Below are 11,264 nucleotides of genomic sequence, written 5' to 3'. Positions count from 1 at the left end.
GAAAGAAAGAAAGAAAGAAAGAAAGAAAGAAAGAAAGAAAGAAAGAAGAAGCCTAGAGGTTGGAGAGATTGCTCATTGGTTAAGAGCACTGTCTGTTTTTCCAAAGGTCCTGAGTTCAATTGCCAACAACCACGTGGTGGTGGCTCACAGTCATCTATAATGTGATACAATGCCTCTTCTGGCATGCAGGTATACATGCAGATAGAGCACTCATATATAGGAATAAATATTTAAAAAAACAAACAAAATTAAATGTTGTGACCCAGTTCTGAAAATGGTGCAATCATGTATGCTGCTTCCACACGCATGCTTTTTTTTTTTTTTTGAGATTGACTTTTGATAGCTGACCTTAAACTTCTTGCAGTCCTTCTCAGCACCGTGCCCTGAAAGAAAGGGCTTCTATCTGGCTCATTTTATCTAAGTTTGTTCTGTGCATAAGAAGCAAGGATAGGGAAGACTGCTCAGTACTGACAGCTTTTGCAAAAGAACAGAGTTGAGTTTGCAGTAATTCTTGTTAGGGCCTCACAACTGCCTGTTAATCCAGCTCAAGGGAGCTGATGCCCTCTTATGGCCTCCAGAGTCACCTGCATCTAAGTGCACATAATCACTCTTGTTTGTTGAAACAAGTTCTCATTACATAGCCATGGCTATGTAGACAAGTCTGGTCTTAAATTCAAAGATCCACTTGACTGTCTCAAAGCGCTGTGTTTAAAGGTGTTTACCACCACAACCAGCCAAGATCTTAATAAATAAATTAATCTGGGAAAAGAAGCAGGCATTTAGATTTCATTAGCTTTCTTTAGATCTGTTGGTTGTTTCTGATCGGTAAGAAGTCCAGATAGTACTTACAACTGTGCCCTTTAAAAGGTTGACATTAGCCAGGCATGGTGGCACTGAAGAATTTAAGTTAGCCTGGATGACTCCATTTTGAAATGAGGAGCCATCTTGACAGGGAGCTGAACTTAGGTGCCAGGAAATATCACAGAATGTGCACCTGGCAGAAAACAAAGTTAGCTCTCCTAGCAACGGCCTCCAGGAAATATCACAGAATAAATGTTTAGTAAAAAATAGAGACAATCTCCCTGGCAATTGTGATTATGTAAACTGTCACCTCTCCCCTATGGCTTTTAACCAATCGTGTAACATCAAGGCATGAACCCCCCTGCTTGCTGTCATGGAAACCCCCTGTTTACAGTCTTTCCCTTTAAAAACCCTGCTCACTCAGGGCTCAAGGTCCCACTTCTCTGCTGTTGTGTCAGTGAGACTCGACTCCCAATTTCTATTGCTCTCGTAATAAAGCTCTCTTGTTTTTGCATCGAGTTGTCTCCTGGTGGTCTCTGAGGGTCCCATGATCCTGGTATTATAGCACGTCTGTAATCCCAGCACTCAGCACAGAGGCAGATTGCTGTGAGTTTGAGGCCAGCCCGATCTACAAGTGAGTCCAAGAAAATCAAGGCTACACAGAGAAACCCTGTCTTGAAAAACAAAAAACAAAACAAACAACAAACAAACAAACGAACAAAAAAGGTTGGCATTTGTCAGGAGTGGCCTAAGCCTTTAATCTCAGACCTTGGGAGGCAGAAGACAAGTACATTTCTGTGAGTTCCAGGACAGCCAGGGCTACACAGAGAAACCATTGTCTCAAACAAAACAAAACAAAACAAAACAAAACAAAACAAAACAAAACAAAACAAAACAAAAGAACCAACCAACCAACCCCCCCAAAAAAGGTTAGCACTGAAGAATGGAACATTTGGGCTAACGGTTCAGCAGGCAAAGTCTCTAGCAGTTCAGAGTGTGTTCCCCAGACCCCAGATAAAGCTTCATGAAGAGAACCAACTCCACAGATTTCTCCTCTGATCTTCACATGTGTTCATGATGCGCACACACAATAATAACAAATAATTTTTCCAAGAACAGAACATATGCCTAACCAGAGAGTGTATGTCAGTTGCTTGATTGGTCAGGGTTCTCTAGAACAGTGGTTCTCAACACTAATGCTGCGACACTTGAACACAGTTCCTCCCATCTATGAAATTATTTCCATTGCTACTTCACAACTGTAATTTTGCTACCGTTAGGAAGTGTAATGTAAATATCTGTGTTTTCTGATGGGCTTAGGCAATCCCTATGAAATTATTATTTGACTACCCACAAAGGGGTTGAGACCCACAGGCTGAGAACCACTGTTCTAGAGTAACAGAATTTACAGAATTACTCTCTCTATATAATTGCTGTATATATGTTGAAAGGGGATTTATTAGAATGACTTTCAGACTGTGGTCTAGCTAATCCAGCAATGACTGCCTATGCATCCAAGAATCTAATAGTTGTTCAGTCCAAGGGGCTGAAAATGTCAATCTGTCTTCAGGAGAGCCTGAATCTTGAAGAAGTGAGCTCTAACACCCATAAAGGAATGAATGGACTTGCTTGCAAGGCAAGACCAAGCAGGCAAAGAATAAAAGCTTCTGTCTTCCAAGTCCTTACATAGGCTTCTAGTGGAGAGAGTGGCCCAGATTAGAGGTGGGTTTTCCCAGCTCAAAAGATCTGGATTAAAGGTGCGTCTTCCAACCTCAAAAAAAAAAAAAAAAAAAAAGAAAAAAAAATTGAATTAGAAGTAGATCTGACCACTTCAGGTTAAGCAAAATTCCTTCACTGGTGTGCCCTTCTATTTTTGAGTTTTAGTTAATTCCAGATGTGCTCAATAATAAGCATGACAATTGCCTTTGTAAGTCAATGGGTGCTCATCTATACTTGGCACTTTTGTTTTCCTTCTATTTTGTTTGCTTGTTTTCAGGGAGGTCTCCTGTAGCCCAGGCTGGCCTTGGATTTGCTATGTTGCTGATCCTCCTGTTTACACCTTCCAAGTGCTGCGGTTAATGCCAACAGAGTCAGCTAGCTAGTGCAGTGTGCCTCAGGACCCCGAAGCACACATGTTGAAAGACAACTGGCAGCATGGTTAGAAGGAATTTTCTAAACTCCTAGATTTGAGGGAAAATCCAATTTCACAAATCCATTTAACTAGCTGGTTTTTATGTCAGCAACAATCAATTTAAATAGACTATTTTTCTTGTAAAAATAAGTTTTTCCTTGTTTTGTTTTTACAAAATCTTGGTGTTAGTCTCACGGAATTGAATGTAGCTGGGGTGATTTATGAAGTTCAGGGCTATCGAAATGGAAAATTCAGTATTGAACTTTCACAGTCCTCACTGAAGGAACAAGCAAGCAAAGGAGGGCAGGAAGGAAACAACAAAATCAGGCTTTAACATCTTCCCTCAAAGTCCAACGAGGTAAATCTAACCTCAGATCAGCCTGCAATATTATTCCTAAGTAGTGTGAGCAAAGGCTTTTCCTTAACACCCTTAATCCCCTGACTAAACTTTACCCTGCCTGTAAACCCTTCAGTTTGGGGAGGCTCTTTCTGCCATTGTGACAGTGAAACTCAAATGATAAAGGATTTTTTTTCTCTCTCTCTTTTTCTTTCTTTTACATTCTTGTTAGAATGGGGGAAGGCACAGTGACAATAATTCTGTGGTAGTTAGCTGTTAGGACTCTGATAAAGGTCATGGTTTGCCAGGATAAAAAGACCATCAAAACAAAAAATACTGAGGTGAAATCAATGATGGCTATTGAAATTTTACCAGCTATGAATTGCGTCTTCATCAGGTGAAAACTGCTGATTGTTCATTACTCACAAAACATCCATAATCGTAAAAGAGGACAAGTGGGCAGGTGTGGTGGGTCACACCTGCACCCTGAGACCTTACAGGCTGGGAGACAGGAGGATAGCCAATAGTGGGAGGCCAATTTAGGCTACCAGTCTCAAAACAAAACAACCTCCCTCCCTCCCTGCCATCTCCTTCCGCAAACTCAACAACGCAAATACTTGCTTTCTAAGACTTGGGAGTGTACAAGTATGCAACCTCTGCTTAGATTCTTCAGGTCCTAAAAAGTAAAAGTAATTCTGTCCCTACCATATTCCCAAGAGAAGTTAACTTTGAATATTTCTCTTTTTTTCTTTCATTATAATGTTTTGTTTTGTTTTTTTTTTTGTTTTGTTTTTTCCTAGAAAAGTAGAGGGAGAAAATCATGTTTATTTTTGAGGACCAAAACGCAAATCTGCAGAAGTTTTGTGCAAATGTGGGTAATGATAAGAGGAGTTGAGGAGGGGAGGAGACAGGACAACCCACAGTGTTATTCTGAGGGACCTCTAGTTTTCATTCATAGCTTTTCATTATACTAATTGAAGTCTAAGCTAAAGCAATAAGACATTTAAAGGAGATACAAAAATATACAAATTGGAAAGAACGAAATCAAAGTATCTTTATTTGGGGATGATCTCTCTTTATCTCTTTGGATAAGGTTTGCCAACCTTATTTATTTTTTTAAAGATTTATTTATTCATTTTACATATGTGAGTGCACTATCTTCATGTATACCTTCATGCCAAAAGAGGGGCATCAGATTCCACTAGAGATGGTTGTGAGCCATCATGTGATTCCTGGGAATTGAACTCAGGACCTCCAGAAGAGCAGACAGTGCTCTTAGCCACTTAGCCACCTCTCCAGCCCCTTATTTATTTATTTTTTTAAAGAACCAACTTTTTTTGTTCCATTGATTTTTTTCATTTTTTTCTGTTTGTTCCTATTTTATTGATTTTAGTCCAAGGTTTGATTATTTCTTACTTTTTATTCCTTTTGGATGTGATTTCTTCTTTTTGTTTTAAAGTATTCAGGAGTGTTGTTATGTTATTAGTATGATAGCTCTTCTTCATTTTTTTAGGTAGGCACTTAATGCTATGAACTTGCCTCTTAGAATAGCCTTCATTGTGTCCCATAAGTTTGGGCATGTTGTATAGTCATTTTCATTCAGTTGCAGAATGTCTTTAATTTCTGTCTTAACTCATTCTTCATTCTGTAGTGAGTTGTTTATTTTCCATGAGTGTGTAAACTTTCTGTTGTTACTGATAACCAGTTTTAATTGTGACCAGATAGAATGCAGGGGGTAATTTTAACTTCTTCTGTCTGTTGGGACTTGTTTTGTGCTTAACTGTGTGGTCAGTTTGGGAGAAATTTCCATGAGGTACTGAGAAGAAGGTGTATTCTTTTGTGTTTGGGTGAAATGTTCTGTAAATATCTGTTAGGTCCATTGATTTATGACATGAGTTAGCTCCAGCATTTCTTTGTTTAGTTTTTGTCTGGATGACCTATCTATTGGCAAGAGTGGTACTGAAATCTCCCACTATCAGTATGTGAGGATCAATGTGTAATCTTAGCTGTAGTAGTGTTTCTTTTACAAATTTGGGTGCCTTGTGTGGGGGGTATAGGTGTTAAGAATTGCAATATTTTTTTGGTGAATTTCTCTTTTGATGAATATGTAGTGTTCTTCTGTATATCTTCTGATTAGTTTTAGTTTGATGTCGGTTTTGTCAGATATTAAAATGGCTATATCAGCTTCCTTCTTAGGTCCATTTGGTTGGAGCATGTTTTTTCCTTCATTTTACCCTGATATGTTGTCTATCCTTGATGTAAAGGTGTGTTTCTTGGATGCAGCAGAAGGAAGGATCCTGTTTTCACATCCATTCGTTAGTCTGTATCTTTTTTTTTTTTGGGGGGGGGGCATTGAGACCATTGATGTTGAGATATATTAGTGAGCGGTATTTGTTGATTTCTGTTATTTTGTTATTATTATTGTGATGGTGGTGGTGGAGTGTGTGTGTGTGTGTGTGTGTGTGTGTGTGTGTGTTTCTTCTCTTTTGATTTGCTGGTATGAGATTATTTCCTGTGTTTTCTTGGGTGTGGTTAACTTTTTTAGGCTGCAGTTTTCCTCCCAGCACTTTCTGTAGGGCTGGGTTTATAAACAGATATTGCTTAAATTGGGTTTTATAATGGAATGTCTTATTTTCTCCATCTATGGTAATAGAAAGTTTTGCTAGGTGGGTATCATACTCTGGGCTGTCATCTGTGTGGTCTCTTATAGCCAGCAGTACATATGTCCAGGCCCTTCTGGCTTTTCGAGTCTCTACTGAGAAGACAGATGTTATCCTAATAGGTCTGCCTTCATTTGCTGTTTGGTCTTTTTCCTGCACCTTTTAATAAACTCTTCTGTTTTGATTATTATCCACTAAGAGGACTTTCTTTTGTGGCCCAATTTATTTGGTGTTCTGTATGCTTCTTGTACTTTGATAGGCAACTTCTTCTTTGGATTAAGGACATTTTCTGCTATGGCTTTATTGAAAATATTTTCTGTGCCTTTGACCTGTTTCTTCTCCTTCCTCTATTTCTGTTATTCTTAGATTTGTTCTTTTCATGGTTTCCCAAATTTCCTGGATGTTTCGGGCAAAGAGTTTTTTAGATTTAAAATTTTATTTGACCTATGTATCTATTTCTTTTATTGTGTCTTTACTTCCTGAGGTTCTCCCTTCTGTCTCTTGTATTGTGCTGGTAAGGTTTGCCACTGAAGTTCCTGCTTGAGATCCTATATTTTTCATTTCCAGATTTCCCTCAGTTTGGGTTTCATTATTGATTCTATTTCCAATTTCAGGTCATGAAATTTATTTACTTCCACTTTTTGTGTTTTCACAGATTTCTCTATCGGATTTATTCATTTCCCCTTTAAGGACCTGTATTGTATTCTTAAATACTATTGTAAGGTCATGTCTATGTATCTGTTTGTGTGTGTGTCTAGGTGCGTATGTTGAAGCTATGCTGCAATACTCAGGGCCTGCTGTGGTAGGGTTGCTGGGCTCTAGTGGAGACATAATCATCCTGCCTGTTGTTGATTGTGTTTTCACAATGGCATCTAGGCTTCTGGGTTTGGGAAGACTATAGTTCTAGGTGCTAATGTCTGGTCTTATCTTTCTTAACTGTGTGTTTTGTTTCTTGGTTTTTGTTTCCATTTCTGGTTCTGAGGAGAGTGCAGGCAGTGGCTGTGTGTTGCCTGGTAAGAGATTCTTTTGGGATCCTGCTGGATGTGGCTGCTGAGTATTCCAGGTCAAAATGATTCTAGGCATTGAGAGCTGACACTTGGTGTTGGGGATTGGCTAGTAGACAGGCTGGGGGAGTCCACAGGAGGGATGAGACTGGGGGCTTGGACTTGGAGGAATGGAGCAAAGGGTGGAGAGCTGTAGTTAGCCTACTTGCTTGCCTTGCTGGAGTGGCCTTTGGGTTCCCGGGGAGGAATACCTGCTGTGGTTGCAGGCTGGGATAAAGCAGTGAGTGGAGGGAGGAATATTAGGAGGGAAAAAGCTGTATAATGGGCTGGAGATAGGGGCAGGAAGAAAGGGCAGGCTGCAGCAGGTGATCTGCTAGGGATAAAATTTGAGGGTTAGCAGATGTCCATCAACGGAGGAATGGGTACAGAAATTGTGGTACTTTTACACAATGGAATACTACTCAGCAATCAAAAAGGAGGAAATCATGAAATTTGCAGGCAAATGGTGGGACCTAGAAAAGATCATCCTGAGTGAAATATCCCAGAAGGAGAAAGACAAACACGGTATATACTCACTTATATAGACCTATAAGATATAATAAACATAATGAAATCTGTACACCTAAAAAAGATAATCAAGAGAGCAGACATGGGGCAAGATTATCAATCCTTGTTTAGAAAGACAGATGGGATGTGCATTGAACGTATGACAGGAGTCTACTGAGCACATTGGAAAGACTCTAACTAGCAGTGTTTTCAAAGCAAAGACTCATGACCAAACCTTTGGCAGAGTACAGGGAATCATAAGAAAGAAGGGGAGTTAGTCTGATGAGGAATGGATAGGAGCTCCACAAGGACCAAACATATCTGTGCACAGGGTCTTTTCTGAGACTGACATGCAACCAAGGACTATGTATGAATGTAACCTAGAACCTCTGCTCAGATGTAGCCTGTGGTAGCTCAGTAACCAATTGGTTTCCCATAGTGAGGGGAACAAGGACTATTTCTAACAGGAACTCAATGACTGGCTCTTTGGCCTCCCTACCCCCCAAGGGAGGAGCAGTCCTGTTAGGCCACAGAGGAGAGCTTTGCAGCCAGTCCTGAAGATACCTGATAAAACAGGATCAGATGAATGGGGAGGAGGTCCCCCTATCAGTGGACTTGGCAAGGGGCACGGTGGAGAGGAGGGAGGGAGGGAGGGACTGGGAGGGAATGAGGGATCGGGACACGGCTGGGGTACAGAGTTAATAAAATGTAACTGATAAGAAAAAAATAAAATACAAAAAAAAAAAAGAAAAAAAATACTCTGAAAAAAAAATTTGAGGGTTAGATTTGAAGAAGCGGAAAGATAGGTGAAGGTCTTTTGGAGGCATCCTGCTGGTTGAGGATGCAGTTTGCCTAGTCCAATAGCCATTCTGAGCTCAGGCGTTACAGACAGCACTCCCTCTTTCCCAGCAGGGCCTTTTCTTCTCTGCCTGACTTCATCTGGAGAGTGTCTTTAGACACAGATGCATCTAGCCACTTTCAGTATATGGCCTTTGACACAGCTCCCTGCTAGCTCTCCCCACCCTGAGCCTTTATGATAACCAAGTACTGTGTTTCCATTTGTATGATAGTAGCGTGCTGTATAAGGCAAATCAAGCATCCTCGAAGTGCCTAGTTTCAACCAATTATGTACACCTATCATTGGAGCCCCCACCCACTCCCCAAGGGGTATATAAGCTTTGTTCTCTGTAATTAAAGTTGATTAGCTATCGGCTGGTTCCTGAGTGTATGATCAATCCCTGTAAGGTGCTATTCCAGGTGCTCCCTGGCCATTCCAAGCACGCTTCTCCTGCTTTTCCTGACTTCCTGCAGGGAGACAGGCCCCAGGCAGGAGGAGAACCCACAAAGGTCTGTACTTAGCCTACCTGCTTTTTTTGGCTAGAGTGGCTTGTGGGTTCCCAGGCAATGGAATGCAGTGTCTTAATGTCAAAATTGCAAGTGAAGTAGCAAGCTGTCTCTGAAACCACTGTAAAGTGAAACGGTGCCCCAAAATCACGTAGCATACTCCCCTTGCAATAAGCTTTGTTTGCCAAATGATTGAGCAAATTCTAAATCTCAGCTGGAGAACGAAATATTCTCTCTAACTGAAGATAGAGTACAGATTCTTGCTTCTAACTCTTTCAGCCCTTCCACAACTGCCTCCCAATAAACCAGCCCGGAGGTAAATTTCTGAGTTGTCATGATGACAGAATCATCATGTATGTCATTGTGGGGCCGAGGAGGTGGCTCACTTAGTGCATGCTTAGTATTACAGAATATTTTAGTTTAAGTGCCCTTAGCACATAAGCAGGACATGATAGCATATATATAACAATCTCAGCATTTCTGAGGTGGAGGCAGGAGGATCAGAAGTTCAAAGTCATCTTAGGGTACAGAGAGAGTTTTAGACCAGGCTGGGCAATGTTAGACATGGTCTTCTAAAAAGAAAAAGAAAAAAAAAAAAGTCTGTCAGTGTGGATTTCTCTCATTTCCATATATTCTTATTTTGGAGGCTGCCTTCAAACTGGCTATGGAGGCAAGAACAAACCTGAGCTCTTGATCTTTGTCTCTCTATCTCCCAAGTAGTAGAATTATAAGTATTCATTCTATCTCTTGGTCAAAAATCTGTCAAGATGGTCTTGTATGTCCCACTTGGCACTGTTAAGTATACTCCCCAAATCAATTGACACAGTGAAATAAGACTGTTTTCTTATATAGGGTTCTATCTATTGGGAAGGAAAATGTTGCTTAGATTTAACAGAGAATGCTATTGTTTGTTCTAATCATCCTTAAATCTTCAAACCACCCCAGGAAAGTTAATATTCCTGAAATAGTGTCTTTACACTTTAGACAGTTTGTGTGTGTGTGTGTGTGTGTGTGTGTGTGTGTGTGTGTGTGTGCATGTGTGTGTGTGTGTGTGTGTGTGTAGCCCTGGCTATCCTAGAACTCAGTGTTTAAACCAGGCTGGCCTTGAACTCAGATATCATCCTGCCTTTGCTCCTGAGTGTTGGGACGGTAGTCTTGTGCCACCATACCCGGCAAGTTTAGAGAATTCCTAACAGAAAACAGTTTCTCTTCCCCCTTCCTTTTTTGACTACTGTTAACACATACGCCTTCTCTTACCTATAGGAAGATACAGAATGGACATTGCTTAGGTGGAATTCAGAGAAGATGCTCAAAATTCTCATCTTCAAGTACACATATTCCTCTCCCTGCCTCTTCCAAATAAACATGGACCAGGTTGTTGACAGAAGAGATTTTAAGAATTGTAAACAAAGACCCAAACCACGTGACCTCAAGATGAAATTTATGGGAAGAGAGTTTAAAGCACTATCTCCTCTTCCAGAGGATGATGGTTCAATTCTTAGTATCTATATTGAGGTTAACAACTGTCAGTCATGCCAGTCCTGGGGAACTTCCTTTCTCTTCTGGGCTCTGAGGGGTACCATAGCCATGTGGCATATAGATATCACATGTAGGCACAACACCCATACACATACAGTTATAATAAAACAGTCTCAAAAAATATATGGTCTATTTATTTATTTTTAAATCTTTAAAAAAATCATGTTTATTTATTTACTCTGTATAAGGATTTGTATATGTATGTGTTTACTTCCATACCAGGGGGCTCATGCCCCTGGTCAGAGGACAAATTCAGGAGTCAGTTCTCTTCCCACCATGACATGGGACCAAGGAATGGCGCTCCGATCATGCAGCAATTTCTTTTCCTCCTGAGACATCTTACCTACCCTATTTATCTATCTATTTATTTATTTATTTATTTATCTATCTATTTATTTATTTTTAAGAAAGGAAAGATTTCTTTTTGCTCAACATTTGAGAAGGTAACAGTCCATCACAGGACAGGCATAGTGATGCAAGCCTTTGATCTCATCACTTAGGAGGCTAAGTCAGGCAAATCTCTGAGTTCAGGGCCAGCCTGGTTGGTCTACAGAATGAGTTCCAAGACAGCCAGAGCCACACAGAGAAACCCTGTCTTGAAAAACTAACCAACAAAGACAAACAGACAAACAAACAACCAAAAAAACAACCCCCTCTCCCCAAACCATAAGTAGTCCATCACAGCATTCAGGAAAAGGGTGCAGCAGTCAGAGCTATGCAGCAGGAACTTAGAGCTGTGGCTCTTCATCTTTCCCTTCTTTCTTTGTTTCTCTCTTTGTTTCTCTCTTTGTTTCTTCCTTTCTTTCCTTCTTTCTTTCTCTCTTCCTCCCTCCCTCATTTCCTTCCTTCCTTCCTTCCTTCCTTCCTTCCTTCCTTCCTTCCTTCCTTCCTTCCTTCCTTCC

Source organism: Psammomys obesus, unplaced genomic scaffold (assembly GCF_907164565.1).
Source record: "Psammomys obesus unplaced genomic scaffold, mPsaObe1.curated_primary_1811, whole genome shotgun sequence".
NCBI classification, from domain to species: Eukaryota; Metazoa; Chordata; class Mammalia; order Rodentia; family Muridae; genus Psammomys; species Psammomys obesus.
The sequence above is the reverse complement of the archived record's forward strand: the minus strand, read 5'-3'. Positions refer to the sequence as shown.